Here is a 15,418-nt window from a genome sequence, read left to right on the forward strand (position 1 = left end):
AAAGAACAAACTGGCACCCCACATAAGTACCATGTTCAATCATAGTGTCACCTCAGGTTTTGTGCCCACTGAATGGCGCACAGCGATGGTTATCCCACTCCACAAAGGGGGATCCACCACGGACCCCAGGAACTACCGCCCCATTAGCCTGATGAGCCTGGTCTGCAAGGCCATGGAACATATCATCATGGAACTTATAAACAAAGACATTGCTAATCTCCAATCTCTGGACCCCACCCAGTTCGGGTTTGTAAAAGGCAGATCATGTCTCCTTAACCTGATAGAATTCTTTGAAGCAGTCACCAAAGCCGTAGACGAGTGTAAGGTGGTTCACACAGCCTATCTAGATCTTGCCAAGGCTTTCAACACCATCCCCCACTCTGGAATTATAGATAAACTCACTAAACTAAGTATAAATCCCTATGTCACAAGATGGGTTGCCAGCTGGCTCACTGACAGAACCCACAATGTGAAAGTAGCAGACTCCAAATCCAACTTCAGACAAGTGACAAGTGGAGTACCACAAGGTTCAGTCCTGGGTCCTCTCCTGTTTGGTATCTACTTCTCTGAAGTACAGGCTAACACAGAAGGTCTTTGGCTAACAAAGTTTACAGATGACTGCAAACTAGGAGCCATAGTCGAAACTCCAAACAATGTGGACATCCTACAAAAGGGCCTCACTGAGATATATGCCTGGTGTCAAAGCCATGGCCTCAAGCTCAATGCCAAAAAGTGCACTGTCATCCCCTTTGGTAAAAACTCTGTACCCATGAACTACCACATAGGCAGTAGTAAACATAACACCGAAAGTGTGATAAGAGACCTTGGGACACAGGTGGACAGTAGTCACTCCTTTGATAATTACATTGCCACAGTAGTCAGGAAATCCTTCTATGTGGTACACCTCATCACAAAAGATTTCTCATCCAGGAAAAAAGAGGTCATTGTTCCCCTCTACCCATCACTCATTAGACCCATTATGAAGTACAATACCCCTTTTGGTATGTACCTCACAAGACATCTACAACAACTGGAAAGGCTGCAGAAATACCTCACAAAGAGGATTACCAGCCTCAAACAGATGCCCTATGCAGACCATCTCAAAAATCTCCAGCTTTACTCTGTTGCATATTGCCTACTCAGAGGCGATCTCTGCCTAACATACAAAGCTATGTCAAACCCAGAGCTGTTGGACATGCTCCACTTAAAGAAATCCCAATCCCTCTAAGCTACATGCTCTAGTGACCTAAACCTTGTCACCACAATAAACAGAACATGCTGGAGGGATAGATTCCTGTCCCGCAGACTTCCCATACTCTGGAACAAACTACCTATCTATATCAAACAAAGCTCCTCATTAGCACTCTTCAAGAAAATGATTGAATGGGAACTAGGAAATTCACCCCGGGGATCACTTCTATGGCTCTGCTCAACAGTGGCATAGGAAAATAATTTTCCTGGGTGGCAAAAGCCATGGTACCTTTTTGGCTAGGCTTATATAGGCCCTAGGGCCAATAGCCTAGTACCTACCTATGAACCTGTAAAGGAGATAGTTGTATATGGCCACATGTACCATAAATATAGGAAATGCAGTGTCTTTTCTGCAAGAGGAAGGGCATTACGCAACCATTGTGAACATTCTTTATGGAGTCATATTGTGCACTCCTGCTTGCAGTACTTTAATGAAGGATTTATAGGGATGAAGAATATACATTTGGCAAATAATCAAAATTCTGCTGATCCAGAATCCCTGAACTTACCAGAATGGTAGTCTGTGTTGAGTCAAATTAGAGACTGCATGACTAAATAATATATAATTTGGAAAACAGATAATAAAGATATAAAAATATAAATATGTAGAGATAAATAGAGGTATCTACAGCATTTTGTCAAACAGATGTTTGAACAACAAAACAGCAAAACTCATAAATTCAAAGCAAAAAATACAAACAAAAAACAGTTTTTATGCAAGCATGCAAGCTTTATGCACCCCCAAACCCCCTTCAACTTATATATGCCAACTCTGAGATTGCACCGTAGTTGAGAAAAGTTAAATTCACACTGACTTAGCTACCAGCAATCTCAAATGCCAGTTTGATATTACAAACATTCAACTAACCAACATTCAGTATTTTGAATGCTTAACCAAAACAATGACTCCTAGATATAGACACAAATTGTCAAACTTAATATGTACTCTTTATATTTAAACAAGCCTACCATTTTCATTGTCATCTCTGAACTTAGACAATTCGAATCTTTAGGTGTTGAAATCACCATACATTCGACCATGACTTTATTTTAAAGTAATCACTGTTTTTTTTCTTCCTTTTTTCTTTTCCTTTCATCTGTTTTCATGAAATATATGAACTGTAGGTTAGTGCAACAATGTGCACCCCTTTTATTTAACTGTTTCTTTTGTGTACATAAATATTTCAACCACGGTCTTTTAACTGAGAATAACAAGACTGTTTGTTAGTAATCTCCCGTTATAAGCATGCAGTGGTTGTCATCAGTGACTAGTTATCCAATAAGATAAATGCTTGGTATTGCCAACTGACATAAATCTGTTCACCTCAGTACACAAATAGTTTGCTGTATTTCTTCAAAGTCAGTGTGCTTAACACACTAAATGTACACATAATCCCTGAGCAACAAACTGGAATATTGAGAAGAAAAAGGCATTTTCTTTAAAAAATATAATGTAGCTGAAAATTATATAAAAAGAAAATATTTGCTTTGGGGTTGTTTGTCATTGCTAAGAAGATGAAATGAACAGAAAAAAAACAAGAAATCAAACCTTTAAGTGGGGGGGGTTCTGCATACCTTTAAGGAGTATCCTACAGGGTCCATCTAGCAACTTAATATATTTCTACAAGCTATAAAATAATTTTGCTAACAATAGTATGATAACACAGTCCAGCTTGAATCTAAAACTCAGTTTCATTGCTAATTATTTGCTAAATTCAAAATATTGATCCCCTGTTGTCTAGTATATTACATTTTTGATCATTAACTCTGCTTTTAACAGCAACTGTGCAAAAAATATAGCAAGCAGCATGACAAAAAAAAATAATCTCCAAAACTTAGTCAGGTAAAGCATAATACTTTTTTTCAAACTGCTTTACTATTGTTAATGTCCTCATTGCTACTTTTACTTTCTTCAGAATATGGGTAAAACCAATTTGCAAGGAACTAAATAAAGTATAAGTGAATGAATGGCTCCTGTAATTCACTAGTCAGATATGGTGGTGGTGTGGAATACATCCTGGGATAAAGCAACTGCTTAACACAGCTGGTATCTTGTCAATATTACTATACATGGCATCAAATCAAGGAGACTGCCCATTGTGCAGGGAGTGTTTATTTTAATTAGTTTTTCTTTGCTACACTTCAGTAATGACACGTACAATCACTTTGTGTGGTATGATATCATATAAAGAATAAAGTAACAGAAAATGAAGAAAATTACTAGTCCTGAATAAAGAAATTATCTAAAATGTTGATTCTAAGAAGAAATATCAGTAGACTGAATTCAAATGTCGTTTTTAAATTGTTATTAAAGACTAACTTCATTGTAATCATTTAAATGCAAATCAAGACAGAAAAGGGAAGCATAATAAAATGATCTTTAAGAACATAACTAAAGATTCCACCATCATTTAAGTAATATATTAACAAAAACTGGCAGCAGTTTCCTAGAGGAAAATTAGCTCAGAATGCAAATGGCAAACAGGGTTATGCATCATGCATAGTCCTTTAACACCTTATCTCATAAAAAGAAAAATAGGAGTCTTACTGCCTGTACTCTATATTAGATTACTAATCAATACAATTTCATATATTTATCCTGTCTGCCAAATGCTATGCAGCACCTCTGCCTCTTCCTCCCATTTTAGTTAATAGACTATTACAGTCACTTACCACTCTTTCTGTGAAAATAATGATTCCTTATGTTATCATTGCACTGTCATCCCTTAATGTCTATTCCCATAGTTTATCCAGTAAAATTACTGCATTTTAAACATTCTATTTGGTTTTGCACTTGTTGATAGGTTTCATGTATTGTAAAGAAAGCAAATTCACAAGAACATCACTAATCCAATAAAGAATAGCTAAAAGAGTGCATCACTAAACCATTAAATTTAAGGAAGATACCTCACCTGCAATGTCAATGTGGTGGTGAAGAAGGATAATGTCTTTAGATTTGATTGACTGACACTAACAAGACAGGAAGGCAGCAGCTGATTCAGTTGATGTAGTGAAGGGCTAGCTGTAGGAGAAAACTGAAGTCATGAAGAATGACTTTCAGATGACCTCAAGGAAGAAGGGTGAAATCATGCAGGTACTGAGGTGCGGAAGTTGGTCATTGCCAAGATTTTTATCAGTAAGGTTGGAAAAACAATGACCTTACCTGGGAATATTATTGAGAGATTAAAGGAATATACTGAGGTACTTCTGAAGTCAGTGGACATACTCTTTTTTGAATAGGCAGTGCCAACACCAGCTGGATGTCTCTGACAATTTCTTCATGCCACCTTTAAATGCCTGAAAATAACTTTTTGCTAAACCTTTGCATGAAGGATGTCCTGGTGCAACAGCAGAATGGAATGTTCCACTCTGTTTAATGAAACTGATTATTTTTACAAGAACAGAGTCCCATTATTGGTTTGCTGTGATACCCAATAAGCAGTGACTAGTGTTTTCAATTTACTTGCTGAGGCTTGTGTTATAATCTAATTTATAAAATCACTCTTAACAAATTTGAATGCATAGCTGTCACAAGCATGATTGCACCTTTCATAATTGGACTTATATGTCTTTCAGCATCTTCCTGGAAATTCCTGTAGATGCAGTGGCACTTATCTAGGCATCTTCTCTCCCATTTGGAATGCTAAGCATTCTGTAACAAGCATTCAGTCTTATCACCTGTTTTGACTACCGTATGAGCTTCTGTAGTAGTGTATTCATTTTTATAATACCATGGTGTCCATTATGCAGTTCTTCTAGTATTTTTTTCCCTCGGTTTCCACAAAATCTCATAGTTTCTTTTATGATATACTTCAACTCTCTCTACTACTGTACAAGGCAGATATTCCAGCATAAAGTTTAATACTCTTGGCAATTCTTTGTCATTTCTTATCATTCTGGCTATCACCTCAGCATTTCCTGGTACTTTGTGAAAATATTTTTTTATAAAACAAAATATATTTTCTACCATACCCTCTGTTACTTTATCAGTAATTTCTGGTAATGGACATCACCAGAAATTAGACATTTTACATTTAGCTCATCAACCTTTATACATAACTGCTATTTCAGCATAGATATTGCTGCCATGGTGGATAAAATCTGATACTCACCTACCAGTGTTGCCATTGGTTTATGGCCTATCGCCAGCTTAAATATTCTACCATAAAGGTGTTAATGTTTCTTTACTCCAAAATTCAAAGCTAGAGCAGTGTTTTTGAACCAAAAATATGTTCCTTTGATGAGGAAAGTGTTTTTGATATGTAAGTGGTACATATTTCCCTGCCTAAGGTTATAACATGCTAAATCACAGCTTCATTCCCATTTGAAGAAGTATCATAAACCAGTATAAGTGGCAGGGCTTGTTCATTATGCAACAAAATGTTATCACTCACTAACAACTCCCTACAGTTATTACATGCATTCTGTTTTGTGCATTTTCCGTATCACAGAATCAGTCCCTTAAACACTCTGGTTGGTACAATCTCCCCAGACTACCTGGAATGATTGCACCTCTTTCACTCAGCTGTGTGCATGTGGGGGGTGCACACAAATTGTTTTCAACCTTTTCAGATGAAGGCTACAATTGACGTTTTATCTAATTCATGTTTCAACTATTTAGTCTGTGTTCTTGCCAACCTTGCAGTTTGATTTTTGCTTTTAGATGACAGTCTTAGAATGTCTGAAGTGCTTTCTCTAAGTTACTTGCCAAACTCACAGTTTTAGGGTTCAAATGGCAATTTCAGAATTTTTGAAGCACATTCTCTCTTTCTTCAGATAAGCTAATAAATCATCCAGACATACAACCATATTCAAATTACTGAGTGATTTTTTTTTTTTAATAATTATTCTTTGGAAACTGGAAGATACAGAACTCAAATAAAATGACTATCTAGAATAAACAATCAGTCCTTGAGTAAGCATTAATCATTAAGTGTTTTGCTGACTGATTATCAAACAATACTAAATAATTTTTCAAGAACAGAGTTCCAACACACATAAAGGCTGTTAAGTTTTCTTTTCTTTGAAAATGTTATATTTTTTGCAGTACTAATTTGGTTAACAATTAACTTATAATAACCACCATGCACATGAACTTAACTATCCCTCTTCATCACTGGAACAACGGATGCAGTCAATTCACTGTGCTTCATTGGAATTAACTTTTCTATTTATGATTTATCTAACTCTTTACTGGCTGCCTCTTTCTCTACAAAGAGTAGGGTGTGGCACAACAGAAATTTGGAAAAGCATTTGACTTCAAAAACGGAAAGCTTTCATACTGTGTGGCATGCCTAGTTCCTCTTGAAACACTTCATCAGGCATTTCCAGCATATCATTGATAGATGTGAATAGTCTGATATGTTAACTGCATACCTCTCAACTTCTTAGCACAATAAATCTGGACAAAGGCAAACATAATGCTGGGAAAAAGGTCCAAAAATAAGCACAAATGTTAAATATTGCTCTTATAAACTCCTAAAGTTTCTGGAATAAAAGTGTTAGAATGCATTTTCAGAAAAATATGAAGACTGAAACTCAAATGTCTGTCATTATTTTGTGACTTCAACCATCAATGATTTGCCAGAAAAACATATTTTTAAGGAACAGACCAAAAATATTCGGCAAAAACCTGAACGTTCTACAAAAATGTTGGTAGTTGAAAGGTATGGTTAACTTACAAAGGTTATCTGTTTATAGCTTAATGCAAGTTTGTGCAACCAGTTCCTCCTAAAAAGTAAGGCCATTTCTTTTGACCACATTGAAGACAGCTGATTCATTCATTTCTCATAACATACTGCAGAAAAAAAAATCTGACCTAGTACAAACACCTTCTCTTTCTTTAGTATATGCTTTAAGTTTAAATATTGTGGCTTGCAACCACCTCCCAGAAAGGAATGTCTGAAACAGTTTTCTCAGAAATATTTTTTCAGCTATAATTGACCCTGATGTTCCTATATCTTTGTCATCTTCAGTTCCTGAACAGTATTCAAAAAAGTGTGTATATATATATATATATATATTATATGTATATATATATATATATATATATATATATATTATATGTATATATATATATATATATATATACACACATATCTAGAGATATAGATAGATATCAGCAATTAAACATTCATTCAGACATTCATATGCATGAATTATCCATATCTTATTCTTATCACCACAGTTTCATTTCTTCGACCAAAGGTGACTGGTGCAATGGGGGAGGCCAGATATTCAAGAGATATGAACTCCAGAGTGGTTTAATATCTAAAATTTTTAGATCTATTAATGGCTTCAGTAATCTTTTCTGTTTTGCTGCATTCCCCCAAAATGTGTTTGCTATATGTGCAGTAGCGGTACGCTTGATGCCAAGTGCCATGCAAATGCCGAGGACAGAAATAGATATTTCTGTTCATAGGCCATAAGTGTGTGGTATGTGAATCTATTTCTTGACCAAATGAAAGGTATGAAATGGGGTTGATATGACAATGGTGAAAATAGGAAGCAAGCAGAGGATAGGATACTGGGGACATAATTAAGTAATTTACAGGATGGTGGTAGGACACAACTATTGCTATCCACATCTTCACAAGCTAACATTGTATTTGTACAAAGAAATTGAGAAATTTGGATAGTCACATGAAAAAGGATGTGTGACAACAACCTAATAACGTTGTTTGACCATATGAGTTCTGTGATAAACACACATATGCAACCTGGAGTTATGAATGGGGTATAATGTTTTGTGGAATGGGTGCCCCTTTTCATTGTGTTTTAAGAGAGAGGAATGTTGGGAAAGGTGTTTAGGAATAACAGGTATAAAGTATGTAGGGGGGTTAGGTAGTAGGCACACATATACAGGACATACAAGACAGACAGTGATGATGATAGTCACAGGATGGAGGGGGACACCATGGTTGGGATTAGGTAAGGAACTTCAGAGGTGCATCCCCAATGCAGTGTGAATATCGTTTGAATCTCGTCCTCGCCCACAGAACTATCACCACTGTCTCCTGTTACAGATACCTGGGGCAGTGCAGGATGGGGCAATGATTTGGTTATTCTCTCCAGGATCCTTTCCATACAGCTGATGCAGGCACTGAGGCCCCTCTCCTTGATTTCCTTTATCAGCCCTGTCAGCTCTTGTTAGGTGAGAAAGCTGCCACCTTCACAGACACTATTCCCAGTGGATATCACTGTAACAGCCCTGGGGCAGAGCTATCTAGAGTAGGTGGTGCAAGTAGTGCAGGGATTGTGAAGATAACCCGGCAGGTTGTGATGCAGAAGTGCTGGGTTCCTATGCTGCCTGTAGTGGCACCACTGCAGCCACCTGTGGAGGGATGGTATTTCAACCCACTGTGGGCTGTCTAGCTGCCCATACTGGCTGTCGTGATGCAGAAAGAATGATTGTTCAAATGTAAGGAAAGTAACAAATAAAAAAATTAATAATGAGAAAGAAGGTGGGGTGTGAGACAAAAGATAAAACTGTCATAAATCTCGTGCAATTGAAATATATTTTGGTCACCATATATTCCATATAAATTTTTAACATTCTTTGCACCCAGCTATGACTCTGAGTCCATAAATTGCTGTTACAATAAATGTGTCATTTTCCTAGCTCTTACAATTATATACAGTCTACAAAACGTGTGATTATTTGAAAGCTAGTTCATAGGTTCATAGGAGGTAACTAGGCTAATGGCCCTAGTACTCAATTAATGGTCTATTGAGGTCCACGTATAATGGAATTATAACATCCATAGAGCTGGATGCAATGCCTTTATTTATAAGATGTGCCACACAGAAGGATTTCCTTACTACTGTGCATACATAGTGCTCTAAGTTCAAATTGCTATCAACCTGAGTACCCAGATCATGTACCATTGAGACTATACTTAGGCGGGTGCTGTTTATAATGTAATTAGCAAGGATGTCACCTTTCCCAAAGGGAATAATAATCCATTTTTTTGCATTTAGCTTTAATCCATGGCTTTGGCACCAGTCATTTGTCTACACTAACCCTGTCTGCAGTATATTAACATTGTTGGGAGACTCAATGATTGCTCACAGTTTGCAATTGTCAGTGAACTTAATCAGCCGCAGGCCATCCAAGTTTGTCTGGACTTCTGAGAAATAAATTCCAAACAGTAAGGGGCCCAGCACAGAACCCTGTGGTATGCCACTGGTAACTGGTCTTTTGCTAGAGGTGAAGTCAGCCACTTTGACATTATTTGTCCCGGAGCCCTGTCAATTGGCTACCCATCTTGTAATGTAGGGGTTAATTCCCAACTAAGAGTTGTCTTTGGTGGCTTTCTCGAAGAAGTCACTCATGTTTAACAGGCATGATCTACCTTTAATGAATATGAATTGGGTCGGGTCCAGAATTTAGAGATTACCTATGTCCTTGTTAATAACGTCCATGATGATTTTTTTTCCATGGCCTTACAGATAAGGTTAGTCAAGCTTATGGGCCTATAATTTCCAGGGTCAGTTGGAGGTCCCACTTTGTGCAGAGCAATTACTGTTGTTGTCCTCCATTCCACCAGAATATAGTCACTTTGCAGGCTGTGGGGTTAAACAGGGATCCAAATGAGTCTACTAGGTCATGTTTTAAGTTGTTTAAAAAGAAACCTGGGATGTTGTCTGGTCCCAGTGATGCCATGTTACTGGCCTTGAAGAGCACCAAGATGACCTCCTGTCTTGAGGTAATAGGTTGAGGAATGGTGGCAGGTATACCTTGTGGGGATGACTGGAGGGGACAGGGGGGGTGACATTTCCTCCAAATCTGTCAGCTAGCAGGTTGGCTATCACTTCTGGTTGAGTATGGGTGGTGCCTTCCACAACCAGTTCAGCGCATAGCTGAGTATTCCCTTTTAGATTTTGGACATAGTTAAAGAATGCCTTGTGATTAAACTTAGCTAGGGAGGCTATTTTGAGTGACCTGAGTGCTTGAGTGACTTGACAGATCCTGGCACCTGACAGGCAGCTAACTGTAACCCACTCCTTATCCAGCCTGGAGAGGAGAACAGCCGTGTGTCTCACAATGGAGTCACTTATTATCAATACATTAGGTTTTGCGGTGTTATACCTTACGGGCTTGCTTGTTCAAACACTGGTATGTTGGTATGTGTGTTAGTATGTGTTGTGGTTGTTATTTGCATTGTTATGTACGTAAGTGGTTTTCATTTGGGAGGCCTCTGATCTTTTGGTAAGTTACTAGTGAGAACCTATGCATATGTTAGTTTATTTGTCATGTGCTTATTTAGTGTGGTAAGTGTGTGTGTGCTGACAACCTGTTTGGCATTTGATTTATCCTTATGAGGGCATCTTGCCTCCCATTTCATAGTGTAACTACATCTCTCACATAAAGTATTTGTTTGTTTCAGGACCCAGTATACATGAGACAATTGCTACATTGCCTCACGATGCCCATGTCTATCAGGCTGACCAGAGAGATGATGGGAACCTGCCCATCCATGATAACAGGCTCTTGCTGTATGTTTTATTATGGAAGGGAATGGGTTAATTTGACAGAACTGTGCTGGTAGTGCCAAGACTACAAGAGGGATCTATACTTTATGTAGGCTAAGGTTGATCAATAAGGCAATGCTGCACAGCATGTAACTGAGTTCCTCCTAGAGCAGCAGAAAAGCTTGAAAGGGTTTCACTGACAGCTGTTTAGGGAAAAACTGACCTACTAGGCTTTTGTGTGTATACAGGCACTGCTAAGCCCAGCTGTGTGAAGACCAGTCAAAAGCAAACATGAGGCTTAAGTATCAGCAAATAGAAACAAGATTTAAGCAAAGTACTATTCAAGAAAGCACACAATAAACCTTCCACCAGCAATTCCCAACTCAGGCAGCTAAGATCAGCACACTTCTGCTACAAGGGTGCAGAAAAACATTTCCTTAATGTAGCATAGCCGTTTTGGAGCCCAAGTGTAACAAGACCACACAAACTACCTACAACAGACCTACACCTAACAGATACATGTAATACAATGCAATTAACTACTTAAAGCAGCAGCAGACAGTAGAGTTTTTTTGAGGTGGGGTTGGTTTTTTTTTTGCCTTTTTTTTTTTTGAAACTGCTAAATTACAGACACAGTATATAAGAGAAGTACAAAAAATACGTAGAGACCTTTTGTGTGCTTCCCAGCTCAGATGGACCAGGTAAACACCTACTGCCACTAGATGAATAATCCCAGTAGTCCTAACGTAAAAGCACAATAAAGGACTGTCCAGAGTGAAATACTACTGCAAACAAACTTAAAAGATGCAAAATGCTACCACAAGCAAACTTAATGATACAGACCGAGCAGTGCACTTTAAACAGCTTATAAAAGTGTCATTATTCAATAAAAGTACTTTGCTTTGTATAAATGAGTCAAGAGGCACTCAATTGTAGAGAATGTATAAAGGATCTAAAAACAAGAAAAGCTGATGAATAAGCCCTCCAGCCAATAAAACTGCATGGAGAAATCTCAAGTGTTTCCCCGACTTAAACAGACCAGGCTATCTCCCAGTGCACTAGGTGGAAAATCCACTGACCTCTTCATATAAAAACAAGTGTTTGCTAGAGCATAAAATACACTATTTTATGCAACAGCTAGGAAGATAATCAATTTCAAGCAAGTCAAGCAGAAGAACAGACAATGAGAGGCGGCAACATATATGTTTACAATATAAGCACAAGGAAAGGCAAATTAATAATTTAACATATCAACAGCAGTGTAGAAAGGAAGGAGCTTATTAAGCTCAATTTACAGTAGGGGTGGGCAGGTTAAAATCACCAGGTTTAAAAAGAAGATCAATGAAGGGGAGTCTGGGTGGCAAAACCAAGCAGGGAATCATCAGCAGTTTTCTTTTTTTTTTTTTAGTTTATGCAGGCTTGAAATTGAGCAGGTAAAACAGAAAGCAGCTCTGTCACTCACAGACAAAAAATATATAGGTTTACTTTCCTTGTCCAGCAGGGAATCACCAGCAGTGCTTTAGTTTATGCAGTCTTGAAATCTTTTCAGAAAAAGACAAAGACCAGAAATTCACTGTGTATTTAAGTATCACTCAAGAAACAATGTAACCAATGAAAAAACGTGAAACGTGCAGCCTAGATAATTTAAGTGTCTATATCTCACAAAAAAGACAAACACCAGGCCAAGCAGATTTCTTAAAACAGAAAATAAAATGGAGCAGGTAAAACAGAAAGCAGCTCTATCACTCACAGACAAAAAAATATATAGGCTTACTTTCCTCACCCAACAGGGAATCACTAACAGTGCTTTAGATTACGCAGGCTTGAAATCTTTTTAGAAAAAGACAAATACCAAGAAATTCACTGTGTATTTAAGTATAACTAAAGAAACAATTTAACTAATGGAAAAAAAACATGTGAAATGTGTAGCCTAGACATTTTAAGTATCTATCTCTCACATAGAACAAAAACACCAGACCAAGCAGATTTCTTAAAACAGAAAACAAAATGGAGCAGGTAAAACAGAAAGTATCTCTATCACTCAGATAAAAAATACAGATTTACTTTCCTTATCAAGCAGTAAATCACCAGCAGTGCTTTAGTTTATGCAGGCATGAAATATTTTCAGAAAAAGAATGTAGACCATTTCATTAAATGTATATTGGAACTGGGTACATATTATTAGACATTATAATTACAGCTACCAAGTAATGCAGTGTAAAATAAACACTACTGAATAATTTCAGTTGTCAGGAAATGAATCCGTAAATATCCCAATTTACCTAGCGATTGACAACTGCAAAGTTGCATGCACTAATCATGCATATCTGTACATTTTTTAAATGTAGAGTATGCATATTCATGCAGTTCTCTGAAAACAGCTATGGACTAATGTCCATATAATTAACAATCTATTTGTACAATCTTAGCTGTTATGAAATGGCAGTCAGCCACATCTGAACCCATGCTTTTTCAGTGCCTCACTGAGGCACTGCAGTCTCTCCTGATGTACCGCCCTGTTTCCTTCAATCTCTGCAGAAGCTACACAAAAAAGGAAAAAGTAGTGAGCACTTGCTTGTGTTGCCAAGTCTTGGTAGTGCATTGCATGTTTATGGTCTAATATCTGTACAGACCTGAGGAATGTCATGGGATCTATAATATTCTTCCCATCAGCTAAGGTGGTCTTGTTTTCACCTTTTTAAGTCAATATAATGGTGACAACCCTGTTATCCCATGCATGGGATGCCAGTTGCATGGGTGACAGCCTTGTCTAAATTACAAGCCTCAGCCTGGTACTGACACCCTGTATAGTCACCCTGCAGAAGCATTCAGCTGTAATGTTTAGAAAGGAGATCTACAAAAATTTTAGACCCCTTCTTAGACCAGCTCTGCACTCAAAATGGAGCACTATACTCACCATCACTAGTCATGCCTTCTCTTTAAAGATATCAGTAAAACTGGCATCCAAATCACATGTTGTGTGCACCAGCCTGTGCACAATGATGCACAAACTAGACAGACTTAAAGGTACATATTATTTCTTCAATGTCCAATTTAGGCTTGAAACATGGCAGTAAGGCTTGACCATATGTGTTGATCATTATATATACATGATCCACAGGGACTCCATCTCATGCTGGTTAATACTGATATCTCAGTTACATATCAAATTATATAGTCCCACCTCTGACCATGCACACAGGGATGGTTTATAGCATTCATAACATTGACAGTGTAACAGAAATCATCTGCATATAGAATCATATGCATAATATTGTTCATCTCTATTGTCCTTCTGTAGTTTTGGTTTCAGTAGTATAGGATGCCTTGGTGTCGCATAAAAATAATAAAGTATGAATAATACCACCTAGGAATCAAACCCATGACAACAGGGAACATGAAGTTCTGAACTCTGTGTACTGACTACTAATGCCACAGAGATCTAATACTCCTGGTCTGTAATGTGAGGAATACAGAACTGTAACTAACTGTAAATATACCTACTTCTGACAACCCTGTAACTGTTGCAGCATAAGTTGCACTTCCAGTGGAGTAATAATTTCATGAACAGATGGTTTTATGGGTAACCATTTCTCACTGAAGTCATGCTAACTGATACATGCAGAAGCCAAGCTTATTTGCATAGCTGAGTACAAAGTCTTAGAGCATGCCTAATTATTTTTTGAGTTTTTGCCTTAGGACATGAAGTGCCATTCCTCTACTGTCATTCCTGCATACTGGCAGTGCTTCATGCCATCTGTGTCACAAACAATAAATATAAGAATATAATATAATATAATATAAGAATACAGTTGTTGTCCATGTGTGTGATGTGCTGCTGTTTGAAATGACATCATTGTTGTTTTATGGTGGGGCAAACATTGAGGAAAGGGCCATCCAGAATGTACAGGACAGGATGTTCTCCCTGACATATTCCAGAATGATTTACCTTTGATCGTTATAAGGGTATGCCACTGAAGCAGTTTGTTTAGACAGATTTTGAAAGTTGTCTTGCTGTGCTCTTCATATTGCACTAAATTATTTTCTTGCTGTTTTTTTCTCCTCATGGTATTACACATCTACTATTTCTTTCACAGCATGAACATAGATGTCTTAATGCTATCTGTAAGCAATGCAGGTGATACACATTATCAGTTTTGGCAGACACAGTCCACAAATAAATAGCAACATTAACATTATACATTGCATGTGTAGGTTGCATTAAAATAAAGAAAAAAATAATCACATGTTTTATGCAACATGAAAGTAAACTATCCATAATGTCAATTTGAACCCCACACCTCTTTTGTTGTTATTCAGGGCATCCTTCCTTAACACATGGAACCATTCAGGCAGTTATGACAGAACTATAATTTTAATTTCCAAATGACTAAGTAAGGCACACCATCACTAGTCTTATTTGCATGACTGATGGTGAAGTCTTTGCACATGCAAAATTACATTTTTAGGTTTTGCCATCCGATGGGAGCCATCATTCAGTGTAGAATATCTGTGAACATCACTCATGTACTATGCCAACCACTGTGCAAAGGATGAAGCCAAAAAAAGGTTTCTAACCTCACTTCTTTGGAAAAGTAAGGAGAATAAAGGTTAGAAATAACTATCTTCAAGACAAGAGTTCCTGATAGCAGTTGTGTATTAGTTCAATGTATTACCTTTGTACAAAGAATGT

This window comes from Protopterus annectens, chromosome 5.part0 (assembly GCF_019279795.1).
Source record: "Protopterus annectens isolate FY-2018-M chromosome 5.part0, PAN1.0, whole genome shotgun sequence".
NCBI lineage: Eukaryota > Metazoa > Chordata > Ceratodontiformes > Protopteridae > Protopterus > Protopterus annectens.